Source organism: Cynara cardunculus (assembly GCF_001531365.2).
Source record: "Cynara cardunculus var. scolymus isolate 2C chromosome LG 17, CcrdV1, whole genome shotgun sequence".
Classification (NCBI taxonomy): Eukaryota; Viridiplantae; Streptophyta; class Magnoliopsida; order Asterales; family Asteraceae; genus Cynara; species Cynara cardunculus.
In genome coordinates this window covers 24,356,939-24,369,617 of record NC_037544.1, presented here as the reverse complement: position 1 = coordinate 24,369,617, position 12,679 = coordinate 24,356,939, and positions in this window count along the sequence as shown.

The window sequence follows — 12,679 nt, the reverse complement described above, 5'->3', positions numbered from 1 at the left end:
AAGCCATCCCATTTTAGAAAGGAGAACCGGGCCCTCAAAATTGATATTATCAAGTGAAAGCACTAATAAAGATCTTTGAAAATAAATATTTATTAAAAGAAATAATATTTTGATCGAAGAATTGAATATTTTAATATTATAATCAATATTGTATTGAGGAATTATTGGAGATGAATGTAATGTTTTGGAGATTTTTGACTTTTGGTTCTCCATGTTGAAAAAAAATTATAGAATATGTTAGAGAACTTTTGTAGAATCTCTCATTTCCATCTCATTTCTCATTTATCTCTTAATCAAACACCTTTACTAGACCCAATCGATTTCTCCATGAGAGTTTGTGAGATCAAGAGTCAGGGATTCAGGTTTTGTAGAATGAAGCTCATGATCTTCATCTTTCTCACCATTTCCACTTCCTAGCTTCTTCTTTGATTTTGTTGGAAAGTATTTAAAAACATTTACAAGCTCCCACGATTGAAGATCTCAAGTCTTGCATCATGATGATCCAAGTTCATCTTCTCTAACCATTTCCACCATTTTTGACCTAGTTTTGGGTTTTTCTTAAAAATGATCTGTAAGTCAATCTTAACCTTCTCAACATTTATTCTTGTTAAAAACCTTTCATTTTAACCTCTTAGAACATCTATTTTGAGGCATCTTCTATGTTTTGAAGTTTTGACCAATTTTGAGTATATGGGTGATTAGAGGATTTGACTGAAGTTTGTTATGAATCTAAGTTTGGGGTTACATTTGGTACATCTCTAGGCTTTGATTGTAACCCATATAAAGTTTCAAGAGGTGGGTGTTGATGGATCTAAAGCTTTCACCATTTTGGAAGCTAGAGATGGATTTTGGAATCTAAATTTAACCTAACTTAAGAAAGTGAGTTCAAGTTGTTTTGTGAAAGATATGTACATGCCAAAAATATCTATTTTGATGTATTGAAATATTTATCTTACAATTTATCAAATTGTTGAGTATTTGATGAAATCTACACACTTGGTACATTTGGGTTAATATATCTTGAAAATGCATATATTTGGGATCTTTGAGTATTTTGTTGAATAAATCACAAGTGTGGGTTCTTGTGATGAATCATCTCATAAATAGATATTATTTGATGACAAGGCATTTTTAGTGTATTCCGATTTGGAAAACGATATTGTTGAGCTATGGGATATTTTGGGAATATAAATGGTATAGTTTTTAATTGAAAAATGAATTGTCCGAACCATTAATGAGTGTGACACTCGAATTTTTATTAAAATTTGAATACTAATAGAATAATTTTTAGGGTATTGTTTTTATGGAGATATTAAAATATATGAAAGATTTTTATTTTGGTGGATATTAAATAGAAATATTAATATATATGGTGAATCTTTTGTTTTTAATGGGTATTAATGGAGAGAATGATTACTTTTTAAAAAAAAAATATTTGTTAAAGTGAAATATGGAAATGATTCAAATTTTGGGCCGAATTGTGAAAAAGGTAGTAGTGAGGGGCCTGTTTTGCCAACTAAAAGGTTAATGGCCTTGATGGAGATTCTCCTTCCATAATTTTTGGGGAAAGCCAACTATACATACATATGGTTGGTTGAACCTTGGGGATTGTCGGCATTCTAGAAGATTTTGGCATTGGAAAACCGAGAAATGGTGCCACAAGGAGGAGTCTCAAAGCACGGGAAGCTTGGCTCGTTTTCGATAGTGATCCGTCGTGTTAAGGTTATCATTTGGAGCAAAGTTTTAATAAACTACACTATCAGGTGAGTTTTTCACGATATTTCACTGAGATATATACATACATACAAACTATTTTTACATGTATGAGGTGTAGTATTATATACATATAGGGGCACATTCAAGGAAGAACTGAGTAGTTTGTGGTAACCGTGAGATCCAATCTCAACCACAAATCAATAGATAAATTAGGAAATTTATAATTTTGGTAATTTTTAATCAAAATTTTAATGCAATGACATTTTAGGTATTTTCTCTCCTCTCTTCTCTTCTCTTCTCTCTCCGTCCCTGTCTTCCGGCCTCCGGCCACCTTCCTACGGTGATACCACAGTGTGATACTCAAGCACATATAAGATGCATTGTGATACCACTGTGTTACATATCCGATCGACCACACAAACGACCTCAGTGTGATACCTAATCATATATAAGATGCATTGTGATACCACTGTGTTACATATCCGATCGACCACACAAACGACCTCAGTGTGATACCTAATCATATATAAGATGCATTGTGATACCACTGTGGTATCACCGGAGGACAGTGGCCGGAGGCCGGGGGACGGAAGCCGGGAGACGGAGAGAGAAGAGAGGAAAGAGGAAAGAAAATACCTAAAATGTCCTCGCATTAAAATTTTAATTAAAAATTACCAAAATTATAAAGTTACTAATTTATCTATTGATTTGTGGTTGAGATTGGACATCACGGTTACCACAAACTAATTAGTTCTCATTTGATTAGGCCTATATATATATATATATATATATATGTTTGTTAAAGTGTTAATTACACGTTATTTGTAAGTAGTGAATTACATACATATGGTTAATTATGGTGCATGTGTGCTAAATTATATTATATTTATTATACATAAATCGCATGTATATGGTTTGGGGTTTGGGTTAACATGGTGCGTTAACCGTGGTGTGGGATATCGGCTCGATATGTCACATCTAAGGGAATACAAAATACATGGCAGATCCCTACCTAACAGAGTGGAGTTAAGAGATCTCGCCGAGTGGTATTGATAAGTGTTAATTTATTAACCTTATTACATCATTTTCTTAACCATTTTCATTTATTTTATTTGTCTTAATTGAGTCTTTTTATGTCAACTTTATGTTTCTATATATATAGTAATAGTATTATATCATATCTAATGTTAATTCTCTGTTTATGCAAAATTTTGATTATTTTTGGCCAAATCCTTCAGCAGTCCTGTAGGAGCATGTTGACAGAAGTCTTATAGCACCAAGCAATGGGCTGCACTGTTTTCCTGGACCGAATTTTCTTGGGCTGCTCTTTTGGAGCTATTGATTCTAAGGCCTTGGGCCTAGTCAAAGTCTGCTTGAAAACTTCCTTTTGTTTTATTAGCTAGCTTCCTCTTGTAAACTCCAAAACTCTCTATAAATAGTAGTTAAGGCTTGGTTTAAATACACAACCTTTGGGTTTTAAATTATTTTTCTCTCATATTTTGTTGAAGCTTTCGGTTTTCTTGCTTCCAACCAAGAATCGAAGTTATTGAAGTAACTTTGCTATTTTGTTCTCAAATATTAAAGTCAAGTGCAAGTATTCAAGTTTCACCTTATTTTTGTTCTTACTCTCGACTTCTAAAAGCTTTCCGATTTTCGTTACAAGTTGAAATCAATCGATCTCTGTTGCATTACATTGGATTTCACCCTTTGTGGCTCACCATTAATTTCCGTAGACTAAAGAATCTGTTTTCAAGTGCTTGCGAAAAATTCTTCATTTTAGTAACGAAACTTGTCTTGCAAGTTTCGTAACTTAGAGTACAAGTTTCTCCAATCTTCCTTCTTACGAGATTTTTATTGTCTTACAAGCTTCATAACTTAGAGTGCAAGTTTCTTTAGCTTTCTTTTCACTAGTCTTTTACTTTATGTCTTCTCTTAGAATAATTTTTAGTATTTACTTTTCAGTAATTTAATTTCAGTCTTTTATTTTTTAATATTTTACTTTTCAGTCTTTTAATTTATGCATTTTACTTTACTGCAATTTACTTTTTTGCATTTTAATTTCCAGCAATTTAATTTCAGTCATTTATATTTCTGTAATTTAATTTCCAGTACTTTAAATTTCAGTATTTTAATTTCTCGTAATTTAATTTCTGTAATTTAATTTTTACAATTTACTTTTTCGCATCAATTATTTATTTTTCAGTCTTTACATCATTCGCGAGAAGAAACCAAGCAATGATGGGCTAAATGTCTTAGTTTGGGGTGTAAGAGAAAATTAAGACCAAAGCTCATGTGAAAGTACAGAGATGTCTTATTAGCATTATAGTCTAACTATTTGTTTCAGGTGATTAATATTTCGTTGAAGATTACAATAAAATTAATTGACAACTGATTTTGTGTATGAAAATGCATTAACTTTCAGAGTTAACATAAATAAGAAAACTTGAGCTAATAGGAGAAGGTTATAATAGCATTAGTATCTGACAAATACTATACCCCCACGTGTAGGATAATAACATTATGTTGTGCGATGATTCACGATGTATAACATAAATGATATCGTATCGATAGCACGTTGGCCTATGTGTACTCTTGGGAGGCCGTCTGACCCGATAGTTGATACTGTGACAATTATATAAAATCATTATGTGATTTTATATAAATGTGACATGAATGTTATGTCACCTTTTTGATGAATCATCTGTTTCGTGTCTTAATCAGCCTTTGCACCATGCGCTTCTTTTTACGACTGATATTTTCTTAGTTGCTAATCAAATCTCCCAATTTTAGATAAATCAAATCCCTCGTTTCGTCATCTGAAATTAGTTTTTATAGACTGGACTTTTGAAGAACTTTACAAAGTTTTCTCTGTGGGAACGATATATGATACTTTACCATTATTAACTGTTACAAGACGATAGTAGTTCAAGGTGTATACCTGCGCCGAGTTTTATTTTTGTGTTGAAATATAAGGTTGCATAAACCGAACGAGCAGATATTTTCGATAAAATTGCATGGCACTCTTTTGTTGGCATTTATATAGTCATTTTTGTGAATTGTTCTTGCACGTAAACCGTGGACTCACTAAGTCATTTAGCTGACTATGGTATACATCTCAGGAGCTAGAGGTTCTGGAATCGATAAAGGTAATAAACTCACTTAGAATTTCAATATTTATTTAATGGGGTGTTTTTATTTAAATATTTGGAGTATGGTTGGGTTGTTTTTTTTTTGTGACCTGGTATGGGACGGGTTGACTTTTACGATTTCTTTAATTATGGTGGTTAGACTTCCGCTGTAGACGTTTTGGTTTTGATTATTGGAGTGTTAAATGATGTAAGTTAGAGGACATAACACTTCATTTGGCAAAAAATGGGGTGTTACAAGTTGGTATCACAGTCTTAATTTAAGAGAAATAAGTTAAGGATTTCCTTTTAGCCTAAGCTTAAACTTATGAGGTGTTTATATTATACATATCATGGTGTGCACAATGATTATGTTTGATTTTATCAACGTTTGAGTTTTTTTTCTTGTGCTTTTGTAGGGAAATGGTACACACTATTCACACTAGGTCCATTAATCGTGGGAGAGGACACAAGCGTGGAGATGGAGGATGAAGAGTGCCATTTGGACTAGGCCCATGCGGTGAGAATGTGGATAGTCGTCGCACCAATGTGACTCCCAGTTGGAACCACATACCTAGAGGCAACAGTCCAACATCTCCCAAGAGTAACCCAACACATGGCTCAGTTCGAGAGAGACCCTTGGTCACGCCACCTCCCATACGCATCGACTAGGAAGAAATGATAGAGCTTCTTCAGAAAGAGAAAGTTGAGTTATGGAGTAAGTTGGCCTACTCTGAATGGGACAATGATAGAATTAAGGGAATGATCTACAACCTACAACAGGCTCAAGTGAGGGTAATATTGGAAAGGGATAACCTAGAGAGAGAGAGATGTTCTGAAGTTAAAGTTGGCTCAAGAGTGAAGGATTGCAGCTCGGTGATGGTAAGGGATATGACATGTTTCTGTAAGAGGGTTACTACTGAGTATGTAGGGGTGGTGAAGGGGTATTTTGTTGCTTGGGTCCAAAAATTTCAAAATGGGTCCAAGAGCGAACCCCTATGGAGCTTCAAATCATCCTTGACCTACTCTTAGTGGATCAAATACCCTACCTCCCCAAGGAGCCTTAGAGATATTTTTGGACGTCGAGAGAGGGATTTTGGATTTATTTATTATATTCTAGCAATTTTGGTTTGATGCTCGTATTTTTAATTTGGTTTTAGAGGATAGGCTTTTAGCATCATTTAAGGGAAATATGGACCCTAATTTTTGTCGAATAGTATGAAATTTTGTAATTATTCTATCTCGATATAATATAGTAATATATGGATTTACATTCAATATGTTGAAAATACTTGGTGTGGTGCTTGAATTATTATATATTTGCTTGAATGTGGTAGTAATAATAACTTGTCAAGTAGTGTTTGAGCCACTATAGTAACAATATTCTACACTATCAAAATGGTTTCACGTGGATCGTTAAGGACTACCACCATTGGAAGAGGTGTTGGTGACCTGCCCCCAACAGGATGAGGTCGGGGACGAGGTCGCTGACGTAGTCAAAATTTAACCGCAAGCCCAAGTGTTACCCCATCGGAGGCTAGAAATTACACAACAAGAGGAAGCCGAGGGAGAGGACGAGGAGTCAGGAGGGGTAAAAACCTTTTCACGAAAGAGGTGATGATGGATCAAATGACTCAAGTCCTCCAAAATACTCTCCCAAACATGTCGAAAGCCACGTTAGGCGACCAATTCAAGGACCCCGAAGAGGAGCAAGAAGCAAGCACTTAAAAGGAGAGATCGGTGAACAATTCTCAGGCCATTGAGAGATTGGAATCATCGGTTAGGGACATGGTTAACTCACCAAAGAAATGGGAAAAAGAACCACAAGCGACAGGAGGAATGTATGAGAAGAGAGAGTATCAAGTGAAGGAGAAAGCATGCAGCCTGAAGATATTCAACGACACTCGCTCAAAGGATTTTAGGGGCATAGAAGGTCTAATTTCTCTAATGAGCTGGATAACCAAAATGCAAAGCTTTTTAAAAATATGCAAGTGCTTGGAGGAACAGTATAAGTAACTTATGTTGTTACTACTCTCTTGGAGTCGGCACTCTACTAGTGGGAGGCTGAGTGAGCAATCCAAGGAGAAGAAAGTGTTGCTACCTTAACTTGGGAGAAAATGAAGAGTACGATGATGGATAAGTACTGCATGCAGTCAAAGGTGAAGAAGTTGGAATCGGAATTTCTGAGGCCGGAGCAAGGTTCGTTATTAGTTTAGGAGTACGTAAATAAATTTCAAGAGAAGGCCAGATTCTCCAGTTATCAAGTTGTGAGCAAACAAAGGAAGATAAATCAATTTAAGGATGGTCTAAGGATAGAGATAAAACAATACGCGGACATGACGCAGCTGGCCATGTTTGTTCAGGCGGTGGAGATGGCAACAATGGCTGAAGAGAATAATATGAAAGCAGCCGGAAAAGAGAGACTTCAAGAACCAACCAATCAAGTTATCTTTTTAATGTGATAAGATTTATCCTGAAAAATCTAAAATCAACCACTCAAGAAATGACATGTGTTCATGTATTTTAATTAAAAAAGAAAAAGAAAAAATGGAAGCAATCTTGGATTGGATTGTGATAAGGATCATCCATTTTGATTGAGGATAACTTATATATATATATATATATATATATATATATATATATATATATATATATGAGGCTTAATCAAATGAGAACTGTTTTGTTTGTGGTAACCATGAGATCCGATCTCAACCAATCATTTTAATATATTAATTATTCTTTTTAAATTAATGTAAAAGGGCATGTTAGTAAATTACTAAATTTAGATTAAATATTTAATTTTTAATTCCATACGTTCCAAACTTCCAATTAATTTTGATTTTACATTCCTAAATTAGTCATGATTATATAAAAATTTTAATTCTTTATTTACTCATGAATTTGATTCAAAATTATTAGATGAAATCACTTATCTTTCATAAAGATTTAGTCTATAATCTTTAACAATATCAATTCAGTTCATTTTTTTGCAAGATTGTTGTCTCCAGTTTTTCTCTGGTAATGATGAACAATGGCAAGAAGCCGATTGATTCTTCGATGTCTATCAACTCCGATGAAGGTACTCTAGATGATATGGAGGTCCAAACCTGGGAGAGTAATGAAGTTTTTTATATTGGTTTTTCTCCATTCAAAAAGGTTCACAAAATTTGTGAAGAAATTGGTTTGATAGAAGATGTTGAATCTCATGGAACGGATGATACAACAGGATACACTGATATTCAGGATGATAAAAATCCAGGTTTGCGTTTCATCCATCTGCTTAAAAAGTTTGTTACATCTATCGAATATGTGTGTTCTACCTGATTTGTATCACAGTGTATTATCTAAAGTTATTGTAACATAATGTATATTGTAATGACTGTGTATGTGTATTATTTTTATCTTCGTGCTTGGGATACTGGTATACTATAATACATGTGTAGGTGTATAAATTTTATCTGCATCTTTTGTTGTAGTAGAACATGTAATCCCTATGTGTATCAATGTCTACAATACTCTGTGTTTTGTGTCACATTGTGTTATCCAAAGTTATTGTAACATAATGTATACTGTAATAACTGTTTATGTGTATTAATTTTATCTTCTTGCTTGTGATACTGGTATACTATAATACATGTGTAAGTTTATAAATTTTATTTGCGTTCTTTGTTGTATTAAAACCTGCAATGTCTCTATATGTATTAATGTTATATTCATGTTTGTGATACTGTTGTAACTAAAGACAATAAGTTGTTGTACTAATTGGTGGTACCATAATAAATCACTAAGTGTCTCTTTGAATTCATGTTTTCAGCTCTTGATCAAATAGATCATTCCTTATCAATCTCACTGGATGGTACTAATTGGTTTACTCCTGTAGTCCAAGAAGTTGTGAAGCCCATTATCGGTTTGTGTATCCGTCTTTGGATGTAGCAGAATCGGTATATCAAAAATATGCTGAGACTATAGGATTTGAGGTACGACGATCATCCCAGAAGATTAATTTTGATGGTATAATACAGAATAAATACTTTGTATGTAGTAAGTTTGGGTTGCCATTGAAAAAGTCGTTTGATTCGATGGTACGCCGTAAACATCATCTGAAATAGAGATGATCGTAGAAAATGTGAAATATTTGATAGGATCCGTTTCAGGAACGTAGAATGCGATAAAAATCAAAATGTTAAAACTCCAATATGTATGGAACCAAAGGAACTAGAAACGGGTTAGATAAAGAAAGTCAAAGACCTCCCCGCATAGCCAACTGCCATGCCCGACCATGCCCTTCCAGCATGGCAACTCGAATATTAAAAGGACCGAGTGTACAACATGTGTCAAGTTTCGATTGATGTAAGGAACAACAATATATGAGTGTTACGGTTTTGAAGAGGAGCACAACCATTTACTTTTGAGACATGACGATATAGTTTTGACCCGGAAAGGACGCCAAATGAAATTTTCAAATCAACGTTTTGTTTATGATGCAGGTATTTCAAATATGGGTGCCACATGGGCTCATAAGTTGCATACGTCTTTGAGAGGAGGGTACGAATACGGTGGTCCAACGGTTGTTGATTATCAAAATTATAAGAGAGACTATGATAATTTTGTTGGTTGTGGTGATGCAAAGGTGTTGGTTGATGTGATAACGAAGAAGAAGGATGACAATCATAATTTCTTTTTCGAGTACAATTGTGTTGGTAGTGAGTTGCATACTATTTTATGGCTTGATGAGGTAGCTCGATTTAATTATTCTGAATTTGGAGATATAATATCCTTTGATGCTACATTCCGAACCAACATGTTCGTATATGTTGCTTTATATGAAAATGGCCTTTTTATAAATTTTAATTATTGACATGTTTATTGTTTTAGACATTTCATGGTTTTTGTTCCCTTCACTGCGGTTGACAACCATAACTGCAATGTCGTTGTTGGATCAGCTTTGGTTGGACATGAACATGTTCCAAATTACAAATGGCTACTGCAAGCATTTCGGAAAGCACATTCGAAGCCCCCTCTAATGATTATTACCGACCAATGTCCTATGATGAAGCAGACAATTGCAACCGTCTTTCCCGATTCAAGAACATGCTTTGTATTTGGCACATTATGAATAAAGTCCCCAACAAGGTTAGAAAGACAAGAAACAACTTATTATTCTATTTCTTCTTTAATTGCTTACATATTTAGTTTACCTGCAGGTTAGTTATGATCTTCTTAATAACACCATGTTTAAGAAACAAATTTTCAAGCTGGTATGGAACATTCACATAGCCCCTAATGAGTTTGAGAGTAGATGGATGGTTCTTATCGAGGAGTTCTCTCTTCAAGATCATCTGTGGTTGAAAGATATGTTTGCTCTAAGATCCTAGTGGATACCCGCATATTTTTGAGAGCTTCTAATGTGTTGCCTCATGAAGACAACTTCCAGGTCAAAAAGTGCAAACTCATTTTTTAGCTCTTTTTCAAAGAGTAGAAACAATCTTTTTCAATTTATGTTGGGATTTGAATTTGCATTGGAGAAACAATGTCATCTTGATTATCTCACGATGACTACCTTACCTAAATGGTTGACCTATAGCAAGTTGGAGAGACACGCTTGTAAGGTTTACACGTGTTCTGTATTTTTTGAGGTGCAAACTGAGTTACACGGGGCTGTCTGGACATGTTCAATTAAGACTGTCAATGCAGACGAGGAAGTTGACACATATTTAATTGAACATTTAGACAAAAGAGGCGAGAAAATAACAAACTATAAGGTATGCTTGCATACAAAGTCATTTATTATTAGTTTTATATGTTATTGTTTTATTTGAACAACGTTTCAATTGTCATCTTAGTTGTTTCAACTTTATATTATGTACAGGTTGTTCATAATTTAAAGGAGTCAAACATTGTTTGTAGTTGCAATCACATCGGTAGACATGGTTATTTATGCAGACATGTTTTTAAAGTATTGTTAAACGTCGGTGTTGAATCTATACCTGAAAAATACATTTTGAGAAGATGGAGACGTGACCTTATGCCGATTGAACTTCAAAACAGTCGTCAAAGAATATGCGACATAGGCGAGGATCAACGTAGAATAATAAATGATACATATGACGTTATCGATGATGTGTTGGACATATTAAGAGATAACAAAGAAAAACTAGAATCATTTGTGCCTACAATTAAAGAATTGAGGGATGATTTAGCTAAAGATCGTACATATGAACCTTCGATGAAACGTAAAGAGTGTGGAATAGTACAAATCCTTGGTTTTCCAAGACCCGATAACACTGAGATACATCTCGCTACTGGTATAAGAAACAAAGGTTGTGGTACGTCCAAAATATTGATTGGTGCAGTTGAGAAAGCAGCAGTGAAAAGTAGCCGGGCTAAGAGGATGTGTAGTGGATGCAAGTTGTTGTCTAATCACGATATCCGTAACTGTCCAGCGAAGAAAAAGTTGGACTATTTTGTTTTCGATGTTTTCGAGCCATTTGTTTTCATATAAATACAATTTTCATTTTTTATCAAGTTATCGATCGAATTGAATTCGTAGTTGTTGTTGTTTTTTTATGGAATTATATTTAAGTTCATGTTTTTATTTAATTTTATGTATTGTGTTGAGTCTGAGTTTTTAATGTTAGTCATTATAATTGGTTAATTGGTTATGTACTGCCATTTGTTTTGTTCTGAGCAGACTGATTGGTTTAACCATTTTTGACTATTTTATATGATGCATGATTTATGTTTTGTAGTTGTGATTCACTGTGACACAATATGATCCATATTTTAAATCCCCTAGTACATACATGTAGTGTAAGATGTGATAACAACCATTAAAATGCTTAATGAAATGAGAATACATATCAACTACGCAAAATCATTTATGTATTCATAAAAAAAATTCGAAATATCCGTTTGATATAAGCTAATACCAGACCATTTGTCTAAGAAACAAAACACCAGATTAACATATCTGTTAATGTATTTGTTCCAAACTACTAACAAAAAGAACAACTATTTACTAGATACAATATGAAATACTACTTCGCATTAGTTCCTAAATGCTTGCGAGCCTCGCTTCCCTGTTGGCCTCTGCGTATTTAAGCAAATGTGTTTTCTCTTTCACATCCAATGAGCTAAACCTTTCACAGTCTGTTATCACAAACGATCGTCTAATGTTGATCTATGAAAGCAACATTTTCGTTGTGTATTTCCTTCTCAATAATTGCAGTTGTTTGACTTGGTTTGGACCTTTCACATCAAGTCCTGATTTCCATCTGTAAGGCAATTCCCCCATGTAGCACTCCATATGACGCATCAAGAAAACACCACAAGCACACGAATTCTATTTAGTAGACCATTTCAATGCAATCTTCACCATATCTAAACCAATAAAATCCTCATATAATGCATGACCTACTTTCTTAAGATGTTGTATCATCAAAAAGTGTTGCAAGAACCAGTTAAAATTGAGACTCAAACCATTAAATAAATAAACATAACATGAATGAATTAAAATATAGTTTATTTGATGTTTCTCACCAAAAGATCCGGTATTTCCTCATATTTGTTGGGTGATTCAAGATCTTGTTCCAAGTTGTTTATAACCAATATGGATGGACGTTTAAAGTTGAACACCACCACAAAGAAGTGCATGTCTCTAACGATTGGAAAGAATAACTGCCATGTATAGTTGTGTATTAAATGTAATATCTAAAACACACACAATAATCTTAGTTACTAATTATTAACTCACAAGTCAATCGATTTGAAGGTAAACATGCTTGCATCACCTCCAACTGCTGCTGATAGATTGTCAATGAACATCTCCAGCTTTACAT